The sequence below is a fragment of the Bos javanicus genome, chromosome 29 (genome assembly GCF_032452875.1).
Source record: "Bos javanicus breed banteng chromosome 29, ARS-OSU_banteng_1.0, whole genome shotgun sequence".
NCBI lineage: Eukaryota > Metazoa > Chordata > Mammalia > Artiodactyla > Bovidae > Bos > Bos javanicus.
Window position 1 is genome coordinate 36,866,252 of NC_083896.1, and position 12,651 is coordinate 36,878,902.

Below are 12,651 nucleotides of genomic sequence, written 5' to 3' on the forward strand. Positions count from 1 at the left end.
TCGGCGCATGGGGTTGTTCTAGAAAGTCCCTGGGCCGCCTGGCGGGACGTCCAGCTCTGAAATGGATGGCGAGATCCACCTCGTTCCCCCAACACGAGGGCACCTAGAGCCGCTTCCCATCTAGGCCTGTTCCTTCCACACCTGGAGCCTCCTTGGGTTCCACCTCCACTAACCTGACTTTCCGACGAGGGCGTGTTCCGGACGCCCCGAAGTGATCAGTTCTGCCGGGGCCTCGAGAGTTCTCCGTCACCTGCAGAATCGCGCCCAGGATTAGAGCTCCCGAGACCCCATGCCTTATCGTCCCCAGGCGGCCGGGGAGGAAGGGCGCCCGGGGCTGTGGGAAGAAGCGCGCCCCGGGCGAGCGGAGGCCTGCGCGGGGGCGGAGAGGGTGCGGCTTGCGACTCCCGAGGCGCCCCGCATCTGCATACATGGTGTTCCCACGCCCCCAGCTCTTGCACCGAAAGACCACCAAAAGCCTTTGTGCAAGGTGGGCTTGACGTCCCTTTTGAAGCAGAGTGGCGTTTTCTTCTGAAACGCTTGGCGACGCCTGGCATTAATCTCCCTGAGAGAACAGCACCCTGGTACCCACCCATTCCAACCACTGAAATATACTTTAGAAATAAAAGCCAGAAAACAACGTCTAACTTTATAGTCTTTTGCGGTTTCCAGCAGATTTTCAAGTATATGTAATGTTTAATCCTCACAACAATTGTAATAGGTCAGTTTTACTGTTACTCCCACCGTCGTGTTTATTATTCCCGTTTCAGAGATGAGGAAAGTCAGGAAGATGCAAGTGAGGCCCAGAAAGTTTTCTGCTGAGATTTGAAGCAGAAGGAAAAGAAGGCGAAATGCTTACCCTTAGAGGAACAGCAGCAACAGAGCAAGTCTGAAGGAAGGGCAGGAGCCTGAAGTCCTGGTGGGCCTTGTGTTAGGGTAGGTGTGCAACTTAGCACCTGGAGAAGAATCGGGTGGGAATAAAGCTGTCAAACAAATCCCCTCGACTTCTAGAGCATTTAATAGGACAATCAATAAAGGACCACTAGGGGAGTGTTTGCTGCTTCCCTGGGGACTGAGGAGACAGCCCTAACACAAAATATATATTACTCTCTTATTTCTTCTCCCCTTTTATACTCTTCTATTTTTGATTTTATGTTTGAAAATTAGCATCCTCTCACTGCACCCCCACCCTAGGACTGGAGGATCAGTCAATGATCTGTGGGGCCACACTGTGGGGCTACCTGAAGGCTGTGGGGCCGTAAGGGCACAGTGCTAGATGCTTGGATGAAGTGAAGTGAAAGTTGCACAGTCGTGTCCAATTCTTTGCGACCCCATGGACTATACAGTGCATGGAATTCTCCAGGTCAGAATACTGGAGAGGATAGCCTTTCCCTTCTCCAGGGGATCTTCCCAACTCAGGGATCAAATCCAGGTCTCCCACATTGCAGGTGGATTCTTTACCAGCTGAGCCATGCTTGGATAGGGTGTGAGAAAAAATACAAAGGTTAGCTTTGTAGGAGTCCTCTCCTCTGTTTTGGGTTTGGGCAGGGTCAGTTTCTGTGGCTTCTGCAGCCTCCCACCTTCTTGGGCTAGTAGAGACTTGTCCTTGGGTTGGTGGAATAGATACACCTTTCTTGGACACTAGATTAAATAATACTGCTGGGGGGATTTTGTGAAACTGAATCCTGCACACAGGTGAAACAAACAAAGGTAGACAGTATGAGGAACCTTTAATTATTAACCTAGTGTGGGTGATTCTGAGGAATTCAAATTCCAGGCGAAGAGGGTTTTATTTTAGTCGTGAACTGTTCGGGGAACCAAATTCTGGCAGAAATGGCACTAGCTTGTGGCCGACCATTAGGGCTGAATAGGAACTTGGTTATTTAGTCCACAACTTACTTCAAAGCACAAACAGTGAACACATAGCTCAGAGATCTCTGGTCCAACTTAGATAATTCCAGTAGAGAACTCATTACTGCACACAGCACCCTTGCTCCCTCATTAGAGTGTTCTAAGTATATTAACAAAATTAATCTTGCTCCCCAACCCTGAAACTTGGACCTTTTCTAGTATTCTCAGTTCATCATCTGTCCAGTTGAGCACATCAGCTTCAGTGCTCTGCCACATCTCAGTTCCAACCCATCAACATGTCCTGCTGAATTTGTCCACTCCTGTGTGAGTTGCTCAGTCATGTCTAATGCTTTGCAACCCCATGGACCATACAGTCCATGGAATCCTCCAGGCCAGAATACTGGAGTGGGTAGCCTTTCCCTTCTCCAGGGGGTCTTCCCAACCGAGAGATTGAACCCAGGTATCCTGCATTGCAGGCGGATTCTTTACCAACTGAGCTATCAGGGAAGCCATTCCTATGGCCACCGTCCTAATCTAACAACAACCGATACCTTGTGTCCAGAGAATTGTAATACCGACTACCTGGTTTTCCCAATATACTGCCCCCTCTCTTCACTCTGCATGGTAGCGGGAGTTACAATGCTTAGTATCACACAACAATGGCTTCCTGTTGTTACAGCAGGCAGATAGCTAGGTATGAGCAGAGAATGGGGGCAGGGACCAGGTGGCAGGAAATCTTGCAACGCTTGTAAACAGCGGGGGTCCACGGGCAGACAAAGAAAAACAGGAACCTCCAGACAGACAGGAAACCACCCTTTTGAGGTGATAAGTGACTTGGAATCAGACAAAGAAAGGTGGGGAAAAGCGGGAATCTCCTGCATCCAACTATAACCTTGCTCATTGTGTTCTTACAATAAAATTAGCCTTGCAGATAAGTACCAATCATGCTCTGAAGTGATGATGACACTTCTGATTTAAGCTACAGGACAAAAATCCCTCCTCCCCTCAGGAAAATGGAGCTGGGATGAAAATTTTTATTCTAAGGAATACAGTGCCTAAACTCCCTCCCCAGTGAATATTCTGCCCCTTCATTTGTATGCCCCTCAAAACCAACTTGCCAAAGAAACACAGGGCAGCAGCTCCTCACCTGTTTGCCCTCTGAGAGCATCGTTGTTCAGTAGCTGAGTTGCTTCTGACTCTTTGAGACCCCATGGACTGCAGCACGCCAGGCATCCCTGTCCATCACCAACTCCCATAGCCTACTCAAACTCATGTCCATTGCGTCAGTGATGCCATCCAACCGTCTCATCCTCTGTCATCCCCTTCTCCTTCTGCCTTCAATCTTTCCCAGCATCAGGGTCTTTTCCAAGGAGTCAGTTCTTTGCACCAGGTGGCCAAAGTATTGGAGTTTCAGCTTCAACATCAGTCCTTCCAATGAATAATCAGAACTGATTTCTTTTAGGATGGACTGGTTTGATCTCCTTGCAGTCCAAGGGACTCTCAAGAGTCTTCTCCAACACCACAGTTCAAAAGCATCAATTCTTCGGTGCTCAGCTTTCTTTATGGTCCAACTCTCACGTCCATACATGACTACTGGAAAAACCATAGTTTTGACTAAACAGACATTTTGTTGGTCTTTGTCTTCCAGTATCTCCTGGAAACTGCTCAGATTCATGTCCATTGAGTCTATGATGCTATCTAGCCATTTTGTCTTCTGCCACTCCCTTCTCTTAAATAAGCTCTAACTTTCTTAACCTCCCTGCTTGTCTGTAAATTCTTTTGCTGCAAAGAAAGAACCTTAAATTCACTGGGAGTACTGTTTTTAGGATAAAATCTCAAACTTTTGTCATGGCTTTCATAGCTACATAACATGAGCCTGTTCAATATATAACTTCAGCTTCAACTCTCATTATATTCTTTAAAGGAATGTGCCAGCTGCAGATTTTTTTTTTGAATCTTCAAAATGCCACACACTTTCCTCCAATGAGTACATGATTCCCTCTGTGTATATACACTTTGTTCCTTAGCTAATTCCTCTCAGTTGACATCTCTTTTACATATATAAGTATTTAAAGAGAAAAACCACACACCCAATTGACATTAATTTGATGAAGCCCATGATAGCAAAACTAGATTTAGTACTTGACCTAATTTAGTTTCAACCTTTACCGGGAATTGATGTTAATCAACCAGTTTGGAAGTCGCAGACAACCATTTTGCCTTTTTTGCATTTCTTTTTCTTGGGGGTGTTCTTGATCACTGCCTCCTGTACAATGTCATGAACCTCCATGCATAGTTCTTCAAGCACCTTGGCTATCAGATCTAATCCCTTGAATCTATTTGTCACTTCCACTGTATAATCATAAGGGATTTGATTTAGGTCATACATGAATAGTGGTTTTCCCTATTTTCTTCAATTTAAGTCTGAATTTGGCAATAAGGAGTTCATGATCTGAGCCACAGTCAGCTACCGGTCTTGTTTTTGCTGACTGTATAGAGCTTCTCAATCTCTGGCTGCAGAGACTATAACCAGTCTCATTTCAGAATTGACCATCTGGCTATGTCCATGTGTAGAGTCTTCTCTTGTGTGTTGGAAGAGGATGTTTGCTATGAGCAGTATGTTTTCTTGGCAAAACTCTATATTAGCCTTTGCCCTGCTTCATTCTGTACTCCAAGGCCAAATTTGTCTGTTACTCCAGGTATTTCTTGACTTCCTACTTTTGCATTCCAGTCCCCTATGAGGAACCAGAGATCAAACTGCCAACATCCATGATCATCAAAAAAGCAAGAGAGTTCCAGAAAAACATCTACTTCTGCTTTACTGACTGTGCCAAAGCCTTTGTGTTGATCACAACAAACTGTGGGAAATTCTTGAAGAGTTGGGAATACCAGACCACCTGACCTGCCTCCTGAGAAATCTGTGTGCTGGTCAAGAAGCAACAGTTAGAACTGGACATGGAACAACAGACTGGTTCCAAATCTGGAAAGGAGTACGTCAAGGCTGTATACTGTCACCCGCTTATTTAACTTATATGCAGAGTACATCATGAGAAATGCTGGACTGGTTGAAGAACAAGCTGGAATCAAGATTGCTGGGAGAAATATCAATAACGTCAGATATGCAGATGACACCACCCTTATGGCAGAAAGCGAAGAAGAACTAAAGAGCCTCTTGATGAAAAGTGAAAGAGGAGAGTGAAAAAGTTGGCTTAAAACTCAACATTCAGACAACTAAGATCATGGCATCTGGTCCCATCACTTCATGGCAAATAGATGGGGAAACAGTAAGAGACTTTATTTTTGGGGGCTCCAAAATCACTGCAGATGGTGGCTGGAACCATGAAATTAAAAGACACTTGCTCTTTGGAACGGAGAAGGCAATGGCAACCCACTCCAGTACTCTTGCCTGGAAAATTCCATGGATGGAGAAGCCTGGTAGGCTGCAGTCCATGGGGTCACACAGAGTCAGACACGATTGAAGGGACTTAGCAGCAGAAGCAGCAGCAGCTCTTGGAAGAAAAGTTATGACCAACCCAGACAGCATATTCAAAAGCAGAGACATTACTCTGCTGACAAAAATCCATCTAGTCACAGCTATGGTTGTTCCAGTAGTCATGTATAGATGTGAGACTTGGACCATAAAGAAAGCTGAGCACCAAAGAATTGATGCTTTTGAATTGTGGTGTTGGAGAAGACTCTTGAGAGTCCCTTGGACTGCAAAGAGATCAAACCAGTCCATCCTAAAGGAAATCAGTCCTGAATATTCATTGAAAGGACTGATGTTGAAGCTGAAACTCCAGTACTTTGGCCACCTGATGTGAAGAACTGACTCCTTGGAAAAGACCCTGATGCTGGGAAAGATTGAAGGCAGGAGGAGAAGGGACGACAGAGGATGAGATGGTTAGATGGCATCACCAACTCAATGAACATGAGTTTGAGTAAACTCTGGGAGTTGGTGATGGACAGGAAGGCCTGGCATGCTGCAGTCTGTGGAGTCGCCAAGAGTCAGACATGACTGAGTGACTGAACTGAACTTGAAAGTCTGAAGTCAACACTAGTGAGGCAGTCTGTCATATGGACCTGCTCGATTCCCCACCCCATCCCACCCCAGGAAGACAAGCAGTCTGCATGGTAACACCCTTGCTATCCCTCTCTCCCACAGAAGAAGATGCTCTGCTGCTGCTGCTAAGTCACTTCAGTTGTGTCTGACTCTGTGTGACCCTATAGACAGCAGCCCACCAGGCTCCCCCGTCCCTGGGATTCTCCAGGCAAGAACACTGGAGTGGGTTGCCATTTCCTTCTCCAATGCATGAAAGTGAAAAGTGAAAGGGAAGTCTCTCAGTCGTGTCCGACTCTTCACGACCCCATGGACTGCAGCCTACCAGGCTCCTCTGTCCATGGAATTTTCCAGGCAAGAGTACTGGAGTGGGGTGCCATTGCCTTCTCCAAGAAGATGCTCTGGCCTAAAGATAATCCTTCATATTGTTTTATTAAAAATCCTTTGCCCTCATTCTTCTTTCTGTGAAACCTTCCATTTTGTACAATCCCTCAGACCACACTTTTCCTAACAGATGGGCTACTACCTGATTCAGGAATCCTCGAAGAAGCTGAATTAGAGCCTCAAGTTTACTGAGCTGAATTTTAGAAAGTGAAGAGGAACTAAAAAGCCTCTTGATGAAAGTGAAAGAGGAGAGTGAAAAAGTCGGCTTAAATCTCAACATTCAGAAAACGAAGATCATGGCATCCGGTCCCATCACTTTATGGGAAATAGATGGGGAAACAGTGGAAACAGTGTCAGACTTTATTTTTGGGGGCTCCAAAATCACTGCAGATAGTGACTGCAGCCATGAAATTAAAAGATGCTTACTCCTTGGAAGGAAAGTTATGACCAACCTAGATACATTACTTTGCCAACAAAGGTTCGTCTAGTCAAGGCTATGGTTTTTCCTGTGGTCATGTATGGATGTGAGAGTTGGACTGTGAAGAAGGCTGAGCGCCAAAGAATTGATGCTTTTGAACTGTGGTGTTGGAGAAGACTCTTGAGAGTCCCCTGGACTGCAAGGAGATCCAATCAGTCCATTCTGAAGGAGATCAGCCCTGGGATTTCTTTGGAGGGAATGATGCTAAAGCTGAAACTCCAGTACTTTGGCCACCTCATGCTAAGAGTTGACTCATTGGAAAAGACTCTGATGCTGGTAGGGATTGAGGGCAGGAGGAGAAGGGGACGACAGAGGATGAGATGGCTGGATGGCATCACTGACTTGATGGACGTGAGTCTGAGTGAACTCTGGGAGTTCGTGATGGACAGGGAGAACTGGCGTGCTGCGATTCATGGGGTCGAAAAGAGTCAGACACGACTGAGTGACTGAACTGAACTGAACTGATGAACATTATTGTGTTCATGGGGTTCTCAAAGTGGCTGTCTGAGGAAATAGCTGAGGAAAGAAGTGAAAGGCAAAGGAGAAACGGAAAGATATACCCAACTGAATGCAGAGTTCCAGAAAATAGCAATGAGAGATAAGCCTTCCTAAGTGAACAATGCAAAGAAGTAGAGGAAAGCAATAGAATGGAAAACACTAGATCTCTTCAAGAAAATTGGGGATGCCAAAGGAACATTTTATGCAAAGATAGGCACAGTAAAGGACAGAAACAGCAAGGACGTAACAGAAACAAAAGAAATTAAGAAGTACAAGAATATACATAAGAACTGTACAAAAAGATCTTAATGACCCAGATAACCACAGTGGTGTGGTCACTCACCTAGAGCCAGACCTCCTAAAGTGTGAAGTCAAGTGGGCCTTAGAAAGCTAGTGAACAAAGCTAGTGGAGGTGATGGAATTTCCACTGAGCTCTTTCAAATCCTAAAATACGATGCTGTTAAAGTGCTGCACTCAATGTGCCAGCAAATTTGGAAAGCGCAGCAGTGGCCACAGAACTGGAAAAGGTAAATTTTCATTCCAGTACCAAGAAGGGCAATGCCAAAGAATGTTAAAATTACCATACAGTTGTGCTCATTTCACATGCTATCTGACCTACAAGGTGGTGCTAGTGTAAAGAACCTGCCTGCAAATGCAGGAGATGTAAGAGACTTGGGTTCGATCCCTGGGTTGGAAAGCTCCCCTAGAGGAAGGTATGGCAGCCCACTCCAGTATTCATGCCTGGAGAATCCCATGGACAGAGTACCCTGGTAAATTGCAGTCCATAGGGTCACAAAGAGTTGAACATGACTGAAGTGACTTAGCACACATGCACGCACACATGCTAGTAAGATTTTACTCAAAATCCATCAGGCTAGGCTTCAGCAGTACATGAACTGAGAACTTCCCAGATGTACAAGTTGAATTTAGAAAAGGCAGAAGAACCAGAGATGAAATCGCAAACATCTGCTGGATCATAGAAAAAGCAAGGCAATTCCAAAAGAACATTTACTTCTGCTTCATTGACTACATTAAAGTCTTTGATTGTGTGGATCACAATCAAATAATCACAGTCAATAAACTGTGGAACATCCTTGAAGAGATGGGAATACTAGACCACTTTACTTGTCTTCTGAGAAACCTGTATGCAGGACAAGAAGCAACAGAACCTAACATTTAACAATGGACCCGTTCCAAATTGGGAAAGGAGTATGTCAAGGCTGTATATTATCACCTGCTTATTTAACTTATAAGCAGAATACGTCATGCAAAATGCCGGGCTGGATGAAACACAAGCTGGAATCAAGGTTGCCAGGAAGAATATCAACAACCTCAGATATGCAGATGATACCACTCTAATGGCAGAAAGTGAAGAGGAACTAAAGAACCTCTTGATGAAGGTGAAAGAGGAGAGTGAAAAAGCTGACTTAAAACTCAGCATTCAAAAACTGAAGATCATGGCATCCATTCCTTTCACTTTATGGCAAATAGATGGGGAAACAATGGAAACAGTGACAGACTTTATTTTCTTGGGCTCCAAAATCACTGTGGATGGTGACTGCAGCCATGAAATTAAAAGACACTTGCTCCTTGGAAGAAAAGTTATAACAAATCTAGACAACATATTAAATAGCTGAGATATCACTTTGCTGACAAAGGTCCGTCTAGTCAAAGCTCTGGTTTTTCCAGTAGTCATGTATAGATGTGAGAGTTGGACTGTAAAAAAAGCTGAGCGCTGAAGAATTGATGCTTTTGAACTGTGGTGTTGGAGAAGACTCTTGAGAGTTCATTGGACAGCAATGAGATCAAACCAGTCAATCCTAAAGGAAATAAATCCTGAATATTCATTGGAAGGAACTGATGCTGAAGCCAAAACTCCAATACTTTAGCTACCTGATGTGAAGAGCCAGCTCATTGGAAAAGACCCTGGTGCTGGGAAAGATTAAGGGGAGGAGAAGAAGGGGGCAACAGAGGATGAAATAGTTGGATGGCATCACTGACTCAATAGATATCAGTTCAGTTTAGCCTCTCAGTCATGTCTGAATCTTGGCAACCCCATGGACTGCAGCACACCAGGCTTCCCTGTCCATCACCAACTCCTTGAGCTTGTTCAAACTCATGTCCATCGAGTTGGTGATGCCATCCAACCATCTCATCCTCTGTTGTCCCCTTCTCCCCCTGCTTTCAATCTTTCCCAGCATCAAGGTCTTTCCGAATGAGTCAGTTCTTCCCAACAAGGGCCAAAGTATTGGAGTTTCTGTTTCAGCATCAATTCTTCCAATGAATATTCAGGACTGATTTCCTTTAGGATTGACTGGTTTGATCTCCCTGCAGTCCAAGGGACTCTCAAGAGTCTTCTCCAACACCACAATTCAAAAGCATCAATTCTTTGGTGCTTAGCTTTCTTTATAGCCCAACTTTCACATCCATATGTGATTACTGGAACAACCACAGCTTTAACTAGATGGATCTTTGTCAGCAAAGTAATGTCTCTTCATTTTAATATGCTGTCTAGGTTGGTCATAACTTTTCTTCCAAGGAGCAAGTGTCTTTTAATTTCATGGCTGCAGTCACCATCTACAGTGATTTTGGAGCCCAAGAAAATAGTATGTCACTGTTTCCATTGTTTCCCCATCTATTTGCCATGAGATGATGGGACTGGATGCCATGATCTTAGTTTTTTGAATCTTGAATTTTAAGCCAACTTTTTCACTCTCCTCCTTCACTTTCAAGAGGCTCTTCAGTTCCTCTTCACTTTCTCCCATAAGGATGGTGTTACTTACATATCTGAGGTTATTGATATTTCTCCTGACAATCTTGATTCCAGCTTGTGCTTCATCCAACCCAGCACGAGTTTGAGCAAGCTCTGGGAGATAGTGATGAACAGGAAAAAATGATGTGCTGCAGTCCATGGGGTCACAAAGAGTGGGACACGACTTAGCAACTGAACAACAATGAACATTTTGAGATACCATACAGTTCATCCATTTAAAGAGCTACGGTTCAGTGTTTTTTAGTACATGCACAGATTTGACAGTCATCACCACAGTCAATCTTTGAACCTTCTTATCACCCTAGGAAGAAACTTTTATTAGAAGTTACTCTCCCTTCCTCCCCAGCTTCTCAGCCCCAAGCAACCACTGACCTGTCTACTTTCTGTGTCTACAGATTTGCCACTTCTGGACATTTCACATAAATGGAATTCAGCTCTCTTTTTGACAGTCACTCTTTAAAGACCTCCTCCCCTGGTTCCTCAGCTTGTGTTGGATCTTATGATATAGATTTTTAGAGCACCCCACACTTCTCCAACACTTCTAATTACCATTGTAAGGCACTCATCATTCACCACTTTAATCCCAGAGCCCAGCTGTCTAGCCCCTAATAGGTATTTGATAAATGTTTAATGAATTAATCATGATTAATAAAATATTATGAAATAAATGAATCTGGGGGCCAGTTTTATCAGATAGTAGTATGGGAGTGTCCCAAGACCTGTGACCTCAGGGAAGAAAGTTGTGCTTAGGTAGACTTACCTGTTCTGCAGGACTCCAGAATATCCACAAAGTCCATCCTTTTGATTTTTGAAGACTCATTAGTTCTTTAAGATGAAACTATTAAAATGCAATTCATTGTCAGAACACAAATTGGTGGTTTAACTTTTTTTTTTAATTCAAGGAAGAAGACTGTGATTTGGTCTTAGTGGTTTGCCGTTCATGCTTTTGTCTGCTCTCAGCCCCCTCTCCTCTCCCGCCACACTGTTTTTCTTCTTCTTCACAGGATTCACAGCCAGACTTCTCAAAACTATTGTCTGCACTCACTGTCTTCACTTTTGCATCTCCTTTATTTCTCATTACCTCTAATTTGATTTTCCCTTCACTCCAGCTTCTACTGTCACCAATTACTTCTATGCTACGAATCCAACAGATATTTATTTTCACTCTCATCTTACTGGACTTTTTTTTTTTATTATTATTTATTTTGTACATCTTCTGAGATCTTAGTTCCCTGACCAAGGATTGAACATGGGCCCACAGTAGTGAAACCATAGAGTCCTAACCACTGGACTGCCAGGAAATTCCCTGTCTCACTGGACTTTTGAACAGTATTTGGTCTTGTTGAACACTCACTCCAACTTGAAACGCTCTCTGCCTTGTCTTTGCAACATTCTCAGTGTGAATCCAGGGTTGAGAACCAATGTTAACTGTCTTCCAAGGCCAGTGGTTCTCAAAAATGTGGTCTCCAGAACCGTAGCATTAACATCAACTGTCAAATTGTTAAAAATGTGAACTATTATTTTTTTCTTTTGAAATGTGAATTCTTAAATCATATCTGTACCCATTGATTCAGAGGCTCTAGGATAGGGGCCTAGCAATCTGTGTTTAAATAAACTCTCCAGGTAACTTAAACCCATGCTCAACTTTAAGAAACGGAGCCCAGGTAAATGCATCCACTCACGCGAACTCTATGAACTGTTGATTCTTTTTTATTTTCGGTTGTGCGGAGTCTTCATTGCTGCATGTGGTCTTTCTCTAGTTGCAGTAAACAGGGCCGCACTTCATTGTGGTGCACGGAGTTCCCGTGGTGGTGGCTCCGCTTGCTCTAGAGCGTGGGCTCTAGGCTCCTGGGCTTCGGTGGTTGCAGCAAGCCGGCTCAGTAGCTGCAGCTTATGGCCTTAGTTGCCCTGATGCGTGTGGGATCTTCCTGGACCAGAGATTCAACCTGTGATACCTGCTTTGGCAGGCAGATTCTTTTTTTTAATAGATCACTTTGAATTTATTATTATTACTTGTTTAACTGAATTTTTTCAAATTACAGAATTCAACTCCAAAATAAGATAATTAATGCCTGGTAAGTTGTTACTTGCATTTTTCCCTCCTAAATTAAAAAAAGAACAAAACCTTAAAAAACGACAATAGGTTCAGTGCACTTATAGTGGCTCACAAACATAATACAAAGACCATGTTTATCCATAAAAAAATTAGCTCAATATTTTAAAATATAATTGACATGAACTAAAATAAAGGAAAAAAAAAAACAAACTACTGCATTTTCACCATAGTTATTTTGGTAGTGGTGGTGGTTTTAGTCACTAAGCCATATCCGAGTCTTGCAACCCCATAGACTGGAGCCTGCCAAGCTCCACTGTCCATGGGATTCTCCAGGCAAGAATACTAGAGTGGGGTTGTCATTTCCTTCTCCAGGCAGGTAGATTCTTAACCACTGGACCACCAGGGAAGTTGAACCATTGATTCTTACATGCACACTGCTAGACCAGATCTCTCTACCTAGCTCCAGATTTGCCTATCTGCTAGTTTCACTTTGCTTGGTTATCGCAGAGATATCTCAAACTCAACATGTCCAAGATGACAAATGGCCTTCTCCTGAA

The 12,651-nt window shown here is 43.8% G+C and overlaps 1 protein-coding gene across 1 annotated transcript in view; it reads right to left on the reverse strand.

Moving 5' to 3' along the window:
• ZBTB44 (zinc finger and BTB domain containing 44) overlaps nucleotides 1–642 on the reverse strand; it is a 59,188-nt gene extending 58,546 nt beyond the window's left edge. The window contains exon 1 of the mRNA XM_061406481.1: nucleotides 174–642. The gene's annotated coding sequence lies outside the window, so the exon portion shown is untranslated. The remainder of the gene's footprint in view (nucleotides 1–173) is intronic.
• Nucleotides 643–12,651: the final 12,009 nt, after the last annotated feature.